Source organism: Schistocerca nitens, chromosome 5 (assembly GCF_023898315.1).
Source record: "Schistocerca nitens isolate TAMUIC-IGC-003100 chromosome 5, iqSchNite1.1, whole genome shotgun sequence".
NCBI classification, from domain to species: Eukaryota; Metazoa; Arthropoda; class Insecta; order Orthoptera; family Acrididae; genus Schistocerca; species Schistocerca nitens.
Genome location: NC_064618.1, coordinates 780365553 through 780384573, shown reverse-complemented (window position 1 = coordinate 780384573; position 19021 = coordinate 780365553). Strand labels below are relative to the sequence as shown.

General features: G+C 44.5%; 1 pseudogene; it reads left to right on the top strand.

Moving 5' to 3' along the window:
* Positions 1-10856: 10856 nt before the first annotated feature.
* On the top strand, positions 10857-10974 carry LOC126261151 (5S ribosomal RNA; annotated as a pseudogene).
* Positions 10975-19021: the final 8047 nt, after the last annotated feature.

Below are 19021 nucleotides of genomic sequence, written 5' to 3'. Positions count from 1 at the left end.
TGCTGAGGTCATCGGTCCCTACGCTTACACACTAATTAAACTAACTTATGCTAAGGACAGCACACACATACCCACGCCCGACGGAGCGCTCGAACCTCCGACGGGGGCAGCCGCTCGGAGAGTGACAAGGCGCCTCAGATCGTGCGGCTATACCCCGCGGCGCAAGAGAGATAGTCGATACTACCCCTGAGCTACTGGCGCGAGACAGAACAGTCTACTAACTCAATGGCGTCACGGCTCACCCCATGCTAGAATTTTGTTCATTAGGCAGCAGTTCTAACTGATACATCGGCGAAAAGCAGCTAGATGCGCTGATGCAGGTTTGGGGGGGGGGGGGGGGGGGGGGCGGGGCATCTTCAATGCGTTCTGGCTGCTTCGGATTAGATGCCAGTAACCACAATGATACAGCGATTCAACGCGAAATATGACCACTAGTCGGCGTCAGTGGAATCACTAAATCATTTTCCCACGGATAGATTGAAAATATTGATAGATATACAGGGTGTCCCAGCTATCTTGTCCACCCAAAATATCTCTGGAACAATAACAGCTATTGGAAAACCACTTTCACCGGTATCAATGTAGGGCTGGGGCCCATGAATGTACTTATTTGGAAACATTCTAAAACGAAAGCATATGTGTTTTTTAACACAAACTTATGTTTTTTTTTATAAATGGACCTCATATATTTTTTCTTCAGCAATCCATAGCATGACAAAGCACATACACAATGGCGTTGATTGCATCGCAATATTCCCATTACATCCCGAGATATTGAGACGCGAAGTTGACGCTTGAAACACCCGACGTGCGCTGCTAGCGCACGTCCTGAGGCTCAGGCGTGAACACCATGCTGCCCGTAATCGCGCAGCAGACAGTATTATTCGTTTCGGACCTCTTGATAAGTATGGAAGTGTGATTACGCATGTCAATCACATCGCGATTACGGGCAGCATGGGGTTCACGCCTGAACCTCAACACGTGCGCTAGCAGCGCATGTCGGGTGTTTCACACGTCAAATTCGCGTTTTAATATCTCGGGATGTAATGGGAATATTGCAATGCAATCAACGCCATTGTGTATGTGCTTTGTCATGCTATGGATTGCTGAAGAAAAAATATAGGAGGTCCATTTAAAAAAAAACATAAGTTTGTGTTAAAAAACACATATGCTTTCGTTTTAGAATGTTTCCAAATAAGTACATTCATGTGCCCCAGCCCTACATTGATACCGGTGAAAGTCGTTTTCCTATATCTGGTATTGTTCCAGAGATATTTTGGGTGGACAAGATAGCTGGGACACCCTCTATATGTGTGGGCTTGCTTAAACATAAGGCGAACTGCGACTCAAACGATAAACCATTAAACTAAAAAAACTAACTTACCCGTGTAACAAGACAATACTGCAGTAGAAACAGAGGCAGACTGTCCGAAAGTGCAAATCTTTACAGACTTGGGAAATCACTAATTGTTGCTGACTAAGTTTTGAAAGAGTAACCTATCCCCCAAAATTTAGACTGTGGGCGTGTACAATACATTTGACGATTCTCTCTCTTTACTGCTTGCGAGCATTCCTGCTACTACTTTTGTTCTCATTCAGTGTCACAATTTAACAACAATTAATCGCTTAACAACACCCATCATTTTCCTTGAGTAGTTGCGCCAGCTATAAAAGCCATAGACTGTGATATTTGCCCTAGAGCAATGAAGGGAGAAGACAAATAATTCAAGTAAATTTTATATTGCTATATTGCTGACTATTCCTAATCATTTTTGTACCTTCTTTCATCGACAGGGTGAAGTAAGTGCTCTTAATGAAGATTTCACTGAAAGGAGGAAATCTTCGTAACAGGTAAAATACTTCAACTGATCGACTAAAGAAGGAAACAGAAAAATGTACCGGGGGAAGTAGGAATACACCAATATAAATCTCTTAGGAATGAAATAACTACGAAATGCGAGGCAGCCAAGGCGGAATTGCTGCATTAAAGATGTGAAAAACAGTAAAAGAAATATATTAGAACAAATATGCCCTCGGTCACAAATATTAAGTAAAAACTGACCCGGTTTCGACGCTACTATGAGCGTCGTCTTCAGAATTAAACTAACTGTTCTAAAACATAATAGGTATATAAGACATTAATAAACTAAAGTGTGTACTGACTGGAAAGAGATGCAGTACTTACAAGTTATATTCAAAAAAAAAAAAAAATCTAAGCCGGAAAGGAGACGTCACGAAAGTTGTAAATAAGATAAGATGGCGAGCCGCTAAGGGCAGCTCGTACCTCAGTGAACACGGATTGCTACAAAACAGAGGTGCCCACGTTAGAAAGTTGGGGCAAGTAAACACGGTGTTGCTACGAGATGGCGCTCGTAGCAACACCATGTTTACTTGCCCACACTTTCTAAAGTGGGCACCTCAGTTGAGAGTCATTTATGCAATCATTCTTCACGCGTTCCATAAGCAACTGAAACGCGAAGGAAAGCAGTAAGTGCTACAACACTAACAAGGGGACCCTCCATACTGTAAATCACGGATTTTGATGGGCTTCAAATATGATGTAGAGGCACTTTCCCTGAGTACCTGGCTATCCGGGTTTATAGCAACAGGTCTTGGTTTTTGAGAAAATCGATTTTGAAGTTCATTGCGCGCTTTGTATACCAGTAACATCACGTACATTTCGAGCAAGTCAGCGTAGCGCAGCGGTAAAGGTTTACTGAGTTAGAGGTACTGTGTTTCAATCCTCCTCATGTAATTTTTTTTTCAAAATCGACCGAATTATTCAATTTTATTTGAAAGAATATCAACAAACAGTGTAAGGTGTGCGAAATTATAATTTTTTTTCAAATATTCATTCCGTTTGTGGATCGCTGAAATATATCAATTCTTCATCAATAATGATCTGTCTTTCGGCCAAGAGATGCTGTATGGCGATGCATATCTCATCGCCAATTGCAACGGAATTGGCAGAGATCACCCTAGGCGGTGTATTCGTTACGAGATTCAAATCACGGAGTAGATTTTAGTCTTATTTAATGGTATTTGTGATTTCGCCTTTTGATTCTTCGTTCAACTCCTCTACTTGTGGATCTTCTTTTGTCTGCACTACAGCAGAAACACTTGGTTCTTCCATTTTACGGAATTTCTCTAACCCACGGCACTAGAAACGCTTTGCGGGCCACTGTCGCTGTAGTTAGATGCGAATGTAAAGTAATGCAACTGGCATCTCATTGGCCTAGGAGCTGGGGTTCCCGTTATGGCTAAGGGTATTCACTGGAGAGGGGACGATAATGGGCAATTACACGAGCAGGGTTCGAACGCGGCACCTCCAGCGCGGTAGCCGTGAACCTTAACCGCTGCGCTGCGCTGACTTGCTCGAAATGTAAGTAATGTACGGGTATATAAAGCAGGCAATAAACTTCAAAATCGATTTTCTCAAAAACTAAGGCCCGTCGCTAAAAAACCGGATAGCCAGGTACTCAGGGCAAGTGCCTCTACAACATATTTGAAACGCATCAAAATCCGTAATTCACAGTATGGGGGGTCTCCTTGTAAGTATACTCTTCTATACACTTGGAGAATATACATTTAGAGGAACATGTACAGTATATATAGATGTAGATATTCATTTTTTACTTGCTCCAATCGGGAAAGGAAATCGTTTATGCAATGTACAGTGTCCTGCGCAAAGATTTGGATTAAAAAATTGTTGTCATTTGCCTATGTTTGACCATGTTGTTAACGTGACCAGATCACTATCTCCGTTGTCGACGATAACCACATAGTGGCCTGCAAACGTACACTCCTTAGCGCTGCAAAGTAATGAAACCCGGCCAGTTTACCTGCACACGACCCTCCGTATGTAGCCCACGCATGGTTCCCCAAGCGGAAGCAGCCCGCTGGGCGAAGCGGTCGGAGGAGTTCCGACTTGAGGAGATTCATGGTCGGCACGACATCGAGAATTTCCCTCCCGTGCAACACGCAGATATTGGAAAATGCATCCCCCACGACGCAGCCATCTGTTATTCTTTGTCCGCAGGGCCTGGATTGTGCGCTGATGCAAAACTTCCCCTGCAGCGCTAGCGTGGCTTCCTCTGCCTGCAACGCGAGAGCCTGCACTGCAACCCCCGTGCCCTCTAGGAAGCTCCTAAATCATGTCGCAGTGCCGCCGGGACTGCATTAAAGAAATTCTTCCTCTCCCGTACCACCAGTAATGCCGTCGGATTCATACCCCTTTGCCATACCGGCGGCTGTACCAAATGTCAAATATTTAATCGTCTTGAAAATTAAATTTTCGCCCCTGTCTCTTTGTAAATTTGGTTAAACTAATTTTAACCTAAATTTTATTTTTGCTATGACACCACGATTTAGTTGCTGACACTTGAAACTAAAGGGTAGGGCTACTGAGACAGCCATAAGTTAATATGCAGCCAGAGTAAATACACAGATGTCCAAAACTTACGAATGAAAGCACCTTTCACTTAATGTGTCAATGCCACGGCCACTGCCAAGGAATATGGCTCGATGAAACCTGGACCATGCATAGAAAGAACTGCTGCCATATAGTACAGAAGGTAAATGAAAGAAATACGCAATGGGACACACAGGTATGACACTTTTATTCAAAGATAGTAATTCCACTTATGTCAGCGCGATTGACGATGGTCCTCCGCACATCACAAAAGGTGGTTCTCGGTTCTCAACAGGGCACGCAATAACCACGGACAGGAATGCACGCTCTGCTATGTGCTCAAATTTTGCCACAAGGTCAGTAAGGAGTTTCTGTGGCAGGGCGAGTAACATTGGTCTTCTGTCCTTGTAGTTTCATTTTCCCTGTTGCGGAAGAAAATCTCTTGTTCTACTGCAGTACGCAATTTTTATTACCTTTCGCCTAGAAAGTGTAATATATTGATCTTTATTGTTTTTTATTTTGGAGGCCATCACACATAATATATAACATTATTTATATTTTCCCCTATACAAAACTTTCTGAAAAAAAAATGAGGTGACTGCTCCCGATAAGCCGAAAATCCGGGTTCGAGCCCCAGTCCGGCACCAACTTTCAAGTGTCACAATTACGCAGTTTATCTACAAAGAGGCACCAAAGAAAGTGACACAAACATGCGTATTCAAATGAAGAGGTATGTAAACAGGCAGAACACGGTGCTGCGGTCGGCAACACCTACATAACACAAGTGTCTGGCACAGTTGTTAGATCGGTTACCGCTGCTACAATAGCAGGTTATCAAGATTTAAATGAGTTTTAACGGGACCAACGACGAGTGACGAGAACCGTTCGACGTGGCAGAAGTGCAACCCTTTCGCAAATTGCTGCAGACTTCAATTGTGGGCCATCAACAAGTGTCAACGGCCGGCCGCGGTGGTCTAGCGGTTCTGGCGCTGCAGTCCGGAACCGCGGGACTGCTACGGTCGCAGGTTCGAATCCTGCCTCGGGCATGGGTGTGTGTGATGTCCTTAGGTTAGTTAGGTTTAGGTAGTTCTAAGTTCTAGGGGACTTATGACCTAAGATGTTGGGTCCCATAGTGCTCAGAGCCATTTGAGCCAAGTGTCAACGTGCGAACCATTCAACGAAACATCATCGATATGGGCTTTCGGAGCAGAAGGCGCATTCGTGTATTCTTGATGATTGCAGGACACAAAGCTTTACGCCTCGAATGGCTCAAATGGATCTGAGCACTATGCGACTTAACTTCTGAGGTCATCAGTCGCCTAGAACTTAGTACTAATTAAACCTAACATCACACACATCCATGCCCGAGGCGGGATTCGAACCTGCGACCGTAGCGGTCGCTCGGCTCCAGACTGTAGCACCTAGAAGCGCACGGCCACTCCGGCCGGCTTTACGCTTCGCCTGGGCCGGTCAACACCGACGTTGGACTGTTGATGACTGGAAACATGTTCCCTAGTCGGACGAGTCTCGTTTCAAATTGTACAGAGCGGATAGACGTGTACGGCTATGGAGACAACCTCATGAGTCCGTGGGCAATGTATGTCAGCAGGGGACTGTTCAAGCTGGTGCAGGCTCTGTAATCGAGTGGGGCGTGTGCAGATGGAGTGGTATGGGACCCCTAGTACGTCTAGATACGACAGTGACAGGTGACACGTACGTAAGCTTCATGTCGGATCACTCGCATCCATTTATCTCCCCTGCCGGCCGAAGTGGTCGTGCGGTTAAAGGCGCTGAAGTCTGGAACCGCAGGACCGCTACGGTCGCAGGTTCGAATCCTGCCTCGGGCATGGATGTTTGTGATGTCCTTAGGTTAGTTAGGTTTAACTAGTTCTAAGTTCTAGGGGACTAATGACCTCAGCAGTTGAGTCCCATAGTGCTCAGAGCCATTTGAACCATTTGAACCAACCATTTATCTCCATTGTGCATTTGACGGACTTGGGCAATTCCAGCTGGACAATGCGATACCCCAAACGTCCAGGATTGGTACAGAGTGGCTCCAGGCACAGTCTTCTGAGTTCAAACACTTCCACTGGCTACCAAACTCCCCAGACATGATCATTATTGAGAGTGTCTGGGATGCCTTACAACGTGCTGTTCAGAAGAGATCATTACCTCCTCGTACTCTTACGGATTTATAGACAGCCCTGCAGGATTCATGATGTTAGTTCCCTCCAGCACTACTTAAGACTTTAGTCGAGTCCACGCCACGTCATGCTGCGGCAGTTCTGCGTGCTCGCGCGGGCCTTACACGACATTAGGCAGGCGTACTTCTTTCGCTCTTCAGTGTATATATAATACCAGCGGATGTCCAAGAATTCGCAAACAGTGATTAAATTTCCATAGTGGTTGACAATATTCCTGGATGTATTACGTTTTCCCATCGTGATATCAGAGTAGGTCTAGAATCGCTACTCACACTGAATATGATATCATTTGAGACGAGCGCGCGACCCAACTCCTCGTTCATCCTGCCCCTATTCTCTTGGCACCATCGTAGACGGTGGCGGCGAAGTGCAGGTATCAAGGGAACACAACATACTGGTCGTCATGCAAAGTGACCACCCCCTGGGCTGGTCGTGCCACCTTGGAGCGTGAGGTTGTGTGCGTTGCAGTCCTGCTAAAAGTGGTTGTAATCGCGCTTGCTGCTTGCCGTGGGTCACTCCTTGCATGTTGCACAACATAATGGTCATTTTCTGCTGTAGTTATCCGTGGTCCACCACCTCCTCACCATCGAGCTGCAGGCTGTAAGCAGTAACAAACTCCTTGGCTACACTCGTCAGTCACACTTCGTCTTCCTACTAGTTATACATCGAAATGTTGTGTTGTCGCCGAACAATGCTCTAATGAAGAACACCGCCACAGTGCTCGGTAGCCGCTCGCTGATTGAGATACAAGTAGAATTTCATACAGATTAATGAAAGCACATGGTTCATGGTGTGGGTTCCTGTAGTCATGTCCTAGTTCATGAACCACGGGCAACGTATGATTGGTCACGTAAGTGGTCCCGACAGTCGGGATACCAGTTACTTTGGAATAAGGCTGGGCATCTCGGACATATTCTGAGGCGTGGTCACCTTTGTGCTCATACGCCAAAGACTACCAAATCCACCGGTTAGTCACTCAACCGTTAGGGGTAAAACTCAATGGGACTCGGGACAAGTAAGGCTAGAAACCTGCTTCCCTGGTACTTTAAATATGATGCTGGCAACAATCAGAGCAAAATGCCTCGGACCTTTGGAGGTGACGGAGTCCCACCTCTAACTGACAAACCAGGGACTCCTAAGATACGACTTGGCAAACAAATGGTAATGAGATGGGGAGCTATTAATATCAATGGGGGCTACTCTGGGAAGAAGGTAGAGCTGGCAGAGGCTGCAAGTAAGATGGGGCTGGACGTTTTAGCTGTTAGTGACATTCGGGTAAGGGGTGAGAAAGAAGAGGAAGTGGGAGAATTCAAGGTCTACCTGTCAGGAGTCAAAGCAGGAATAGCACAATGGGGTGTAGGGCTTTACATCAGGAAAGAAATGGAACCCAGCGTAGTTGCAATAAGGTATGTAAACGAACGATTGATGTGGATATATTTGACAGTGTCTAGCAAGAAAATTAGGATTGTGTCAGCATATTCGCACCGTGAACGGACAGATCAAGATAAGATGGATAGTTTTTATGAGGCACTCAGTGATGTAGTTGTTAGAGTAAAGGACAAGGATAGTGTTCTGCTCATGGGTGATTTTAATGCCAGGATTGGAAATGGAACAGAAGGCTATGAAAAGGTTATGGGTAAATTTGGAGAGGATATGGAGGCCAACAGGAACGGAAAACAACTCTTCGATTTCTGTGCCAGTATGGGCTTAGTAATCACAAACTCCTTTTTTTAAACATAAGAACATTCACCGGTATACTTGGGAAGGCAGGGGAACCAGATCTGTCATTGACTGTATAATAACAGATCAGGAATTCAGGAAGGCTGTGAGGGACACATGTGTATTCAGGGGATTCTTTGATGACACTGATCATTATTTAATCTGCAGTGAAATAGGGACTGTGAGGCCGAAAGTGCAGGAGGTCAGGTCCATATGTAGGAGGATAAGAGTGGAGAAACTTCAGGATAAGGAAATCAGGCACAAGTACATAACAATGATCTCAGAAAGGTACCAGTTACTTGAATGTAGTCAATTACAGTCATTGGAAAAGGAATGAACAAGGTACAGGGACACAGTACTAGAAGTGGCTAAAGGATGTCTTGGAACAGTAGTGTGTAAAGGTAGGATGAAGCAAACAGCTTGGTGGAATGACACAGTCGAGGCAGCCTGTAAAAGGAAAAAGAAGGCGTATCAAAAATGGCTACATAACAGAACTCAGGTAGACAGAGAAAGTTATGTTGAAGAAAGAAACAAAGCCAAACAGATAATTGCAGCATCCAAGAAGAAATCTTGGGACGACTTTGGGTCAAGCTGCTGGAAAACCATTCTGGAGTGTAATTAGCAGTCTTCGAAATTGAGGTAAGAAGGAAATGACAAGTGTTTTGGACAGGTCAGGAAAACTGCTGGTGAATCCTGTGGATTGCTTGGCCAGATGGAGGGAATATTTTGAAGAGTTGCTCAATATAGGTGAAAATACGATCAGTAATGTTTCAGATTTCGAGGTACAATGGGATAGGAATGATGATGGAAATAGGATCACATTTGAGGAAGTGGAGAAAATGGTCAATAGATTGCAGTGCAATGAAGCAGCTGGGATGGATGAAATTAAGTCGGAACTCATCAAATAAAGTGGAATGTCAGGTCTTAAATGGCTACACAGGATAATGGAAATGGCCTGGGAGTCGGGACAGGTTCCATCAGACTGGACAAAAGCAGTAATCACACCAATCTTTAAACATGGAAAAAGAAAAGATTGTAACAACTACAGAGGTATTTCTTTAATCAGCGTTGTGGGTAAAATCTTCTCAGGTATTGTTGAAAGGAAAGTGCGAGTATAAGTTGAGGACCAATTGGATGAAAATCAGTGTGGGTTTAGGCCTCTTAGAGGGTGTCAGGACCAGATCTTTAGCTTACGGCAAATAATGGAGAAGTGCTATGAGTGGAACAGGGAATTGTATCTATGCTTTATAGATCTAGAAAAGGCATATGACCGGGTTCCTGGGAGGAAGTTATTGCCTGTTCTACGAGATTATGGAATAGGAGGCAAACTTTTGCAAGCAATTAAAGGTCTTTACATGGATAGTCAGGCAGCAGTTAGAGTTGACGGTAAGTTAAGTTCATGGTTCAGAGTAGTTTCAGGGGTAAGACAAGGCTGCAACCTGTCTCCACTGTTGTTCATATTATTTATGGATCATATGTTGAAAACAATAGACTGGCTGGGTGAGATTAAGATATGGGAACACAAAATAAGCAGTCTTGCATATGCGGATGACTTAGTTGTGATGGCAGATTCGATTGAAAGTTTGCAAAGTAATATTTCAGAGCTAGATCAGAAATGTAAGGACTATGGTATGACGATTAGCATCTCCAAAACGAAAGTAATGTCAGTTGGAAAGAGATATAAACGGATTTAGTGCCAAATAGGAGAAACAAAGCTAGAACAGGTGGATGGTTTCAAGTACTTAGGATGCATATTCTCACAGGATGGCAACATAGTGAAAGAACTGGAAGCGACGTGTAGCAAAGCTAATGCAGTGAGCGCTCAGCTACGATCTACTCGCTCAGCTGCGATCTACTCTCTTCTGCAAGAAAGAAGTCAGTACCAAGACTAAGTTATCTGTGCACCGTTCAATCTTTCGACCAACTTTGTTGTATGGGAGCGAAAGCTGGGTGGATTCAGGTTACCTTATCAACAAGGATGAGGTTACGGATATGAAAGTAGCTAGGATGATTGCAGGTACTAGTAGATGGGAACAATGGCAGGAGGGTGTCCACAATGAAAAAATCGAAGAAAAACTGGGAATGAACTCTATAGATGCAGCAGTCAGGACGAACAGGCTTAGATGGTGGGGTCATGTTACATGCATGGGAGAAGCAAGGTTACCCAAGAGACTCATGGGTTCAGCAGTAGAGGCTAGGAGGAGTCGGGGCAGACCAAGGAGAAGGTACCTGGATTCGGTTAAGAATGATTTTGAAGTAATAGGCTTAACATCAGAAGAGACACCAATGTTAGCACTGAATAGGGGATCATGGAGGAATTTTATAAGGGGGACTATGCTCCAGACTGAACGCTGAAAGGCATAATCAGTCTTAAATGATGATGATGATGAAAGCACAGAACCATCGTATAAGGTATTTCCTATTTCGGACGGAACGAGGTGGCCCAGTGGTTAGCACACTGGATGAGCATTCGTTAGGACGACAGTTCAATACCGCGTCCGGCCATGCTGATTTAAGATTTGGGCAACGGCCTTGCCGCAGTGGATACACCGGTTCCCGTCAGATCACCGAAGTTAAGCGCTGTCGGGCGTGGCCAGCACTTGGATGGGTGAGCGTTCGGGCCGCCATGCACTGTTGCCATTTGCTGAGGTGCAATCAGCCTCGTGATGACACTTGTGCAGCTACTCGACCGAACAGTAGCTGCTCCGGTGAAAGGAAACCATAATAACGACCGGGAGAGCGGTGTGCTGACCACACGCCCCTACTATCCACATACTCATCCGATGATGACACGGCGGTCGGATGGTCCCGATGAGCCACTTGTAGCCGGAAGATGGAGTGCGTTTGCTTTTCCTACATTGGGGCCGACAGTGTTTAATTGTAGATTTCTATTTAATTAAGGTCAATCCAATTTAAGTTTCTCGAATGGCCTGCAGGGAATGAACTTAACATTTGTCAGTCTGGAACCATGTAGAATGCCTTATTCCCAGTAGCTTGTGTCCCAATATTTGTAACAGCATATACGTTAGTAATTGTAGATAACTATGACCTTTTTCATTGCTGTCAGTAAAACAAATAACACTGATGCTAATTTTCATGAGTCTGGACCCACATTTAAAGACCGTGGTAATTCTTTATTCACTTCTTTCGTCCATCACTGATTTTCAACAGGGCGTTAGTGAATATTGCGAAAATGGATTATGAAATAAATTTTGCTGGTATCAGGTGCATTACAATGTACGAGGGTTGCCCAGAATGTAATGCACCGCATTTTTTCTTCAACAATTCTTTATTGAACGTAATGAGAATCATACACGCGATAGAGTGGTGTTTTATATACACACCCTAATTTCCGACGTAGTCTCCATCCCATTCTGCGGCCTTCCTCCAATATGAAACAATGGCGTGTATGCCACGTCGGTACCAATCCTTGTCCTGGTAGCGGAGCCAGTGCTTCACTGTGTGAATCACCTCCTTATTGTTCTCAAAACGTCTTCCACGAATGGCATCCTTTAATGGGCCAAACAAGTGGAAGCTCGCTACAACAAGTCAGGTGTGACAGCCATTGATGGTCTTCCCGACCGCTGCAAATCGTGGATCTCCGCCGAACCAACTTCTGATAACCTCACTCTCCGTGCCCAGCGACTAACTGTATTTCTGTCGACATAGACTTTGCACAAGCGTTTGTTAATATTCCTCTCAGTTTCTTTCTCTGCAGTGAGAAATTCAATGACTGCACATTGCTTGTAACGTACATCACCTACAGACGCCATTTTGAAACTGTCCTGCAGCTACGCTCTCTGTCGGAAGTGGCGGAAACTTGGCGTGCTCACTCAGAAGACTTCAAATAACACATATGTAACGTTTCGCGTACGTAGCATTGTTTTTCGGCAGAGAAAAAAATGCGGTGCATTACTTTCTCGGCAACCCTTGTACTTTACATTAGCCTGAAGTATGATCAGGATTATCTGCTGAGTCCACTTTCTTTTTATAAACTCTTCAAAGAGAAATAGAGAGCGATCGGCACGATCAGAACGGCCTTGAAAAGCTCCGCTTCTCTAACATTTAGGGAATTTTCGCCAGAAACGAGAGCCATATCTATACCTGTAAATATTGTGAAAGTCCGGAAAAGGCGAGGTCTTTGTGATAATTATTTGGCTAGAAATTTTAAAATTACTTGCGAACATCAGTAAATTCTCAACGTTGTTTTTAGCGCCGTTCAGAAAGTCGCTCCAGATATCTTGTGTTACCATAGCTCCACTAGATAAATGTGTAAATATTGTCCATTAGATCTAGAGAAATATCCTTTATTCAGTTATTGCCATACGGTTTCCTTGCCCGCTAATTTTATTACACCGATGGCCTTACACACACCTCCCTGTGATAATGACTACAGCAAGGAAGCATACAAATTACGAGTGTATGAACGTTACGGGGCGTTCGTGGCAAGGTATTACAGGATAAATGTAGGCAACACTGAATGTATGAGTTGAGGACAACGCGTCGAAAAACGACTGTTCTACACTCCTGGAAATGGAAAAAAGAACACATTGACACCGGTGTGTCAGACCCACCATACTTGCTCCGGACACTGCGAGAGGGCTGTACAAGCAATGATCACACGCACGGCACAGCGGACACACCAGGAACCGCGGTGTTGGCCGTCGAATGGCGCTAGCTGCGCAGCATTTGTGCACCGCCGCCGTCAGTGTCAGCCAGTTTGCCGTGGCATACGGAGCTCCATCGCAGTCTTTAACACTGGTAGCATGCCGCGACAGCGTGGACGTGAACCGTATGTGCAGTTGACGGACTTTGAGCGAGGGCGTATAGTGGGCATGCGGGAGGCCGGGTGGACGTACCGCCGAATTGCTCAACACGTGGGGCGTGAGGTCTCCACAGTACATCGATGTTGTCGCCAGTGGTCGGCGGAAGGTGCACGTGCCCGTCGACCTGGGACCGGACCGCAGCGACGCACGGATGCACGCCAGGACCGTAGGATCCTACGCAGTGCCGTAGGGGACCGCACCGCCACTTCCCAGCAAATTAGGGACACTGTTGCTCCTGGGGTATCGGCGAGGACCATTCGCAACCATCTCCATGAAGCTGGGCTACGGTCCCGCATACCGTTAGGCCGTCTTCCGCTCACGCCCCAACATCGTGCAGCCCGCCTCCAGTGGTGCCGCGACAGGCGTGAATGGAGGGACGAATTGAGACGTGTCGTCTTCAGCGATGAGAGTCGCTTCTGCCTTGGTGCCAATGATGGTCGTATGCGTGTTTGGCGCCGTGCAGGTGAGCGCCACAATCAGGACTGCATACGACCGAGGCACACAGGGCCAACACCCGGCATCATGGTGTGGGGAGCGATCTCCTACACTGGCCGTACACCACTGGTGATCGTCGAGAGGACACTGAATAGTGCACGGTACATCCAAACCGTCATCGAACCCATCGTTCTACCATTCCTAGACCGGCAAGGGAACTTGCTGTTCCAACAGGACAATGCACGTCCGCATGTATCCCGTGCCACCCAACGTGCTCTAGAAGGTGTAAGTCAACTACACTGGCCAGCAAGATCTCCGGATCTGCCCCCATTGAGCATGTTTGGGACTGGATGAAGCGTCGTCTCACGCGGTCTGCACGTCCAGCACGAACGCTGGTCCAACTGAGGCGCCAGGTGGAAATGGCATGGCAAGCCGTTCCACAGGACTACATCCAGCATCTCTACGATCGTCTCCATGGGAGAATAGCAGCCTGCATTGCTGCGAAAGGTGGATATACACTGTACTAGTGCCGACATTGTGCATGCTCTGTTGCCTGTGTCTATGTGCCTGTGGTTCTGTCAGTGTGATCATGTGATGTATCTGACCCCAGGAATGTGTCAATAAAGTTTCCCCTTCCTGGGACAATGAATTCACGGTGTTCTTATTTCAATTTCCAGGAGTGTATAATCCGAGACAAACAAGCAAGCATTTCCTCACATAGAAAGTATGTCTTGAATATTTGTAACTGAAACAGTGTTACGCCACACAAAGAATCAAAACTTGTTCAAATTCTCTTCGTTGTGACGAATATTTTGCGGAAATTTTTCCTTCCTTGTAAGACAAATACGAGAACCTATACTACCGTCTCAAACATTCCTAAATGGGAACGTATTTGTCCAGCTTGCAGAGTCTGGACTGGAAAGAACCGAGGTATATGCAACCGCGTGTCGTGCATATATCGACATTGATGGGAGGTGCATCGAAGGAATCAGAACAAAGACGACCAGAAACTGTCGCTACAACTTGCTTTAAACGAATTTGTTTTAATAAATCTCGTCTGGTACATTGATAAAGGATATCACTCCTAGCTGAACGTAATGTTACAACGTTAAAACTACAAAATAAGATTTCCTTGCCACTGCGTAGCAGATGCGTCAGTACTTCTTTTTATTTATTTTTTGCTTCGCGTAAGTACATGCAACAATTTGTGTAGTTGTCATTTAGTCATTTCTGTTTAGTGGCTGGTGCTGGTTGCACTGCAGCTATTGATCATAGTTTATCACATTATCTGAGTCTTTTTGTCTTTTCCATTATAAATTTAAAAGTAGTGTGTGTGTGTCACAGAAATGTGGAAACATTTTTCCAGGCTAGTTTATTGTATGGCAGTGCTGTTTATATTCTCCATCGCAACTAACAGTTAATGCTGCGGTTCGTGATGATCATACAAAGTTTGTGGGAAAAGTAATGCGACTGCTTTTTACCTCCAAAATTTTTTATTTTTTTCATACAGCAATATTGTTCCCTTCAAAGTAGCTCCGTTCGGCAGCCATACACCGGGTGGAGTCGTTGCTCCCAGTCTCGGTCGCAGCGCTGAAAGGCTTCAACTGGTAGGGCCTTTAATATGTCGGTCACATTCTTTTGAACGTTCTCTAGTGTCCCGAAATGACTTCCTTTTAAGACATATTTCAATTTCGGGAAAAGGATAATGCTAGGACTCACATCGGGTCAACAGGGACCTGTGGAACAACAGGAATACCTTCTGAGGTAAAAAATTCCATGATGGAATTGGCCTTGTGCCGTGGGTCGCTGTCATCAGGTAGCGTCCATTTGTCTGAAGTGTCCGGTCTCAATCCATTCACCCTTCTTTCTCTATTCACTCCCTTTCTGAGCCTTTCAAGGACATCTCTGTAATACACATGGTTGACAGTTTGTCCAGGAGGAACCAATTGTTTAAGCAAGGTACCGTACTATCAAAAAACCTAATCAGCACTCTTTCGATCTTTGACTTGCTCATCCGAGCGAGGTTCAACTTCATCGCGTTCTCAACCATTACAGAAATGATTTATATCACAGAAAAATTTGTGCTCGTGGTAAGGAATATTCTTCAAAGGCCTGTTTCAACTTTATGAAGGTCACAACCGCGGATTCCCTAAGTGTGACACAAATCGTGATCACATAAGATGGCTCTACATTCCGCTGTTCCATTTTCGTAAACCGCAACAAGAACACCACTGATGGCGCTCTCAAAAATGACACACCTCTTACACTAGTCTTAACCAGTTATCTTCAGTCTTACGTTTTAACTTGTTTATCGAGTGCATTTAGAGCCTTCAGGCCATCCACTACGTCAGATCATACACCCGATAAAGTGACAACTGGTTACAGCATACCAGTAGATAAGAAGTTAATGGTATACACTGATGAACCAAAACTTCATGATGAACTTAACAAGGCAAAGATCCACATTGGGATCGAAATGCAGCAGAGATTCGTTGGTGGGTTTCTGGAGGAGTGTTGCACAAGATGTCTGCACAGGTCACTCAGTTCCCGGAAGCTAGGGCGTGTGGTTTAGTCCCCATTTTATTCTTATTTTAGTATCTACTAACTAGGATCACGTAACAACGTAAAGCCTCCCCCCCCCCTTCCCGTCACCATTTGTTGTTGTTCGCTGTTTTTCCAGTACTCTCTTATCTTTTCGTCATGTTGTATTTTGCTTTCTTCTACATGCGTATATCCCAATGTCTTACATCTGCTGCTTTGAAAGTCTTCGAAATTTATTTCGTACTTAAAAAAAGTTTCTTTCGATGTTATTTCCGATTCTCCAGTGTTGTTTCTTTATATCAGAAACGGCGACCGAAATCTTCCGGCGTAAGAAGTCATCCTGTCCGGCAATGACATTGTCAAAGAGGGCGGAGGAGCGGATAGAGGTTCGGGGTACTCTCTTGCCCTTATGATGGGACACTGCCCTGAAGAGGCGGAAGAATCAGAACGGCCTGAAGGTGCAGAAGCCGATGTAAACCAGTGCCTTAAAGACACATAACATGTATCCACATCACATGTGGCCTGTAATTGAAAAGTGTCATAATGATGTCTTTATTGACTAAAGACTCCTGACAAGTTCCTCATTCGGGTCTCCGGAAGGGGACTGCCACGAGAAAGAGATTAAATAACCAATGAAAGGGTAACACTCTACGAATCGGGGCGTGGAATGTCATAAGTTTGAACGTGGCAGGGAAGTTAGAAAATTTGAAAAGGGAGATGCTAAGGTTCAGTCTAAATATAGTGGAGGTCAGTGAAGTGAAATCTAGAGGATTTCTGGTTAAGGGTAATATCAACACCAGGCAGAAAAGTGGGCTCGATAGTAGGAATGAGAAAGTAGAAAGACTAATTGAGTTCAGCAATAGATTTCAGCTAGTAATAGCGAATATTCAGTTCAAGAGTCCCAAGTGGAGGAAGTATACATGGAAAAGGCCAGGAGAGACCGGTGGGTTCCAGTTAGATTACGCCGTGGTTAGGCAGACATTCCGAAATCTCATATCGAATTGCAAGGCGTACCCAGAAAGGATATAGACTCAGATTACAGTTTAATAACGATGAAGAGTAGGATGAAGTTTAAGATAATAGGAAGAATCGATGTGCATAGAAAATGGATAGTGATATACTAAGGAATGAAAAATATCCTGTAAAATCCTTGAGGCTAAAGGTAGGGTGACAATGAATAGCTCAGGAGGTAGTTTAGCTGGAGAGGAATGGACATCTGTAAAAATAGCAAACACAGAAATTGGAAAGCAAAACACAGGTACAGGGAAGGTGACAGAGAGGAAACCACGGATAACAGAAGAACTATTCAGTTGACAGACGAAAGAAGTACAATGATGAGCAGAAAGATTCAGGAATACACAAATGCAAGTAACTTAGGAAATATGTAAGGAGGGAGTGCAGGGAAGCTAAGTGGAAATGGTTGCATGAAAAATGAGAAGAAATTGAAAAAAGAAATTTTTGTCCGAAGGATTGACTCATCATCCAGAGAAGTCAAAACAACCTTTGGTGAAATTAAAGATGTGGGCGGAAAGATAAAGAGTGCTATGAGAATTCCACTGTTAAATGGAGAGGAGAGTGTGGAGGAGTGGATAGAGTACACTGAAGGCCTATGTCAGGGGAGGATTGTCTCATGACGTTAAGGAAGAGGAAACGTTAGTCGACAGGGAAGAGATAGCGGATCCCATATTAGAATCAAAATTTAAAAGAGCTTTGGACTTCTTAAACCTAAATAAAGCCACAGAGACCGATAAAATCCATCGGTAATTCTGAAATCATTGGGGGAAGTGGCAACACGCCGACTATTCACTATGATATGCAGAATGTATGTGACTGGCGATATACGATCAGAGTGAGAAGAATCAGAGAATCAGCTTGACAGTTCATATATCCGAGTTGCTGACAAGAAGAATTTCACAAGAATTTCACAAGAATTGGAAAGAAAACTGAGGATAAGTTAGATGTCGATCAGTTTGGCTTTAGGAAACGTAGAAGCACCAGAGAGGCAGTTCTGACATTGCGGTTAATAACATAAAACAATACTAAGGAAAAGTCAAGACAAGCTCATAATATTTATCGACTTCGGAAAAGCGTTCGACAGTGTAAAATTGTGCAAAATGTTCCAGATTCTGACAAAAATGGGGGTAAGCTGTATGTTGATATGGGTAATACAGAGTACGTACTAGAACCATGAGGCAACAATAAGAGCTAAGACCAATCACGAAGTCCTCAGATTAAACAGGGTGTAGTCAGGGATGTAGTCTTTCGCCACTTCTGTTCAGTTTATACATCGAAGAAGTAAGCAAGTAAATTAAAAAAAAAGTGTCAATAGTGGAATTAAAATTCAAGGATAACAGTGATGACTTTGATGTCATTAGTGAAAGTGGAGAAGAATTATGGGCTCTGTCCAGTGTTATGAGCAGTTTTATTAGTACTGCGAGTGAATTGAGAGTAAAACAAAGAAACACGAAAGTAATAAGAAGTAGCAGAAAGAAAAACAACGAGAAACTTTATATCAGAACTGAGGATCACGAAGCAAATGATGTTAAGGAATTCTGCTAGCTAGGCAGCAAAATAACCTATGATGCACGTAGCAAGGAGGACATAAAAAGCAGAATAGCATCGGCAGAAAGGGCTTTCCTGGTCCAGAGGAGTCTATTAGCATCAGACGTAGGCCTTAATCAGGTTAATAAATTTTTGAGGCATTACGTTTTTACCGTGTCATTGTATGGTTGTGAAACATGGACTCTAGGTAACCTGAACAGAAGAGATTCCAAGAATTTGCGATATGTTGCTAGAGACGAATGTTAGAAATTAGGTGGACTGGTAAAGTAAGAAATGAGGAGGTTCTTTGCAGAATTACTGAAGAAAGGAATATATGGTATACA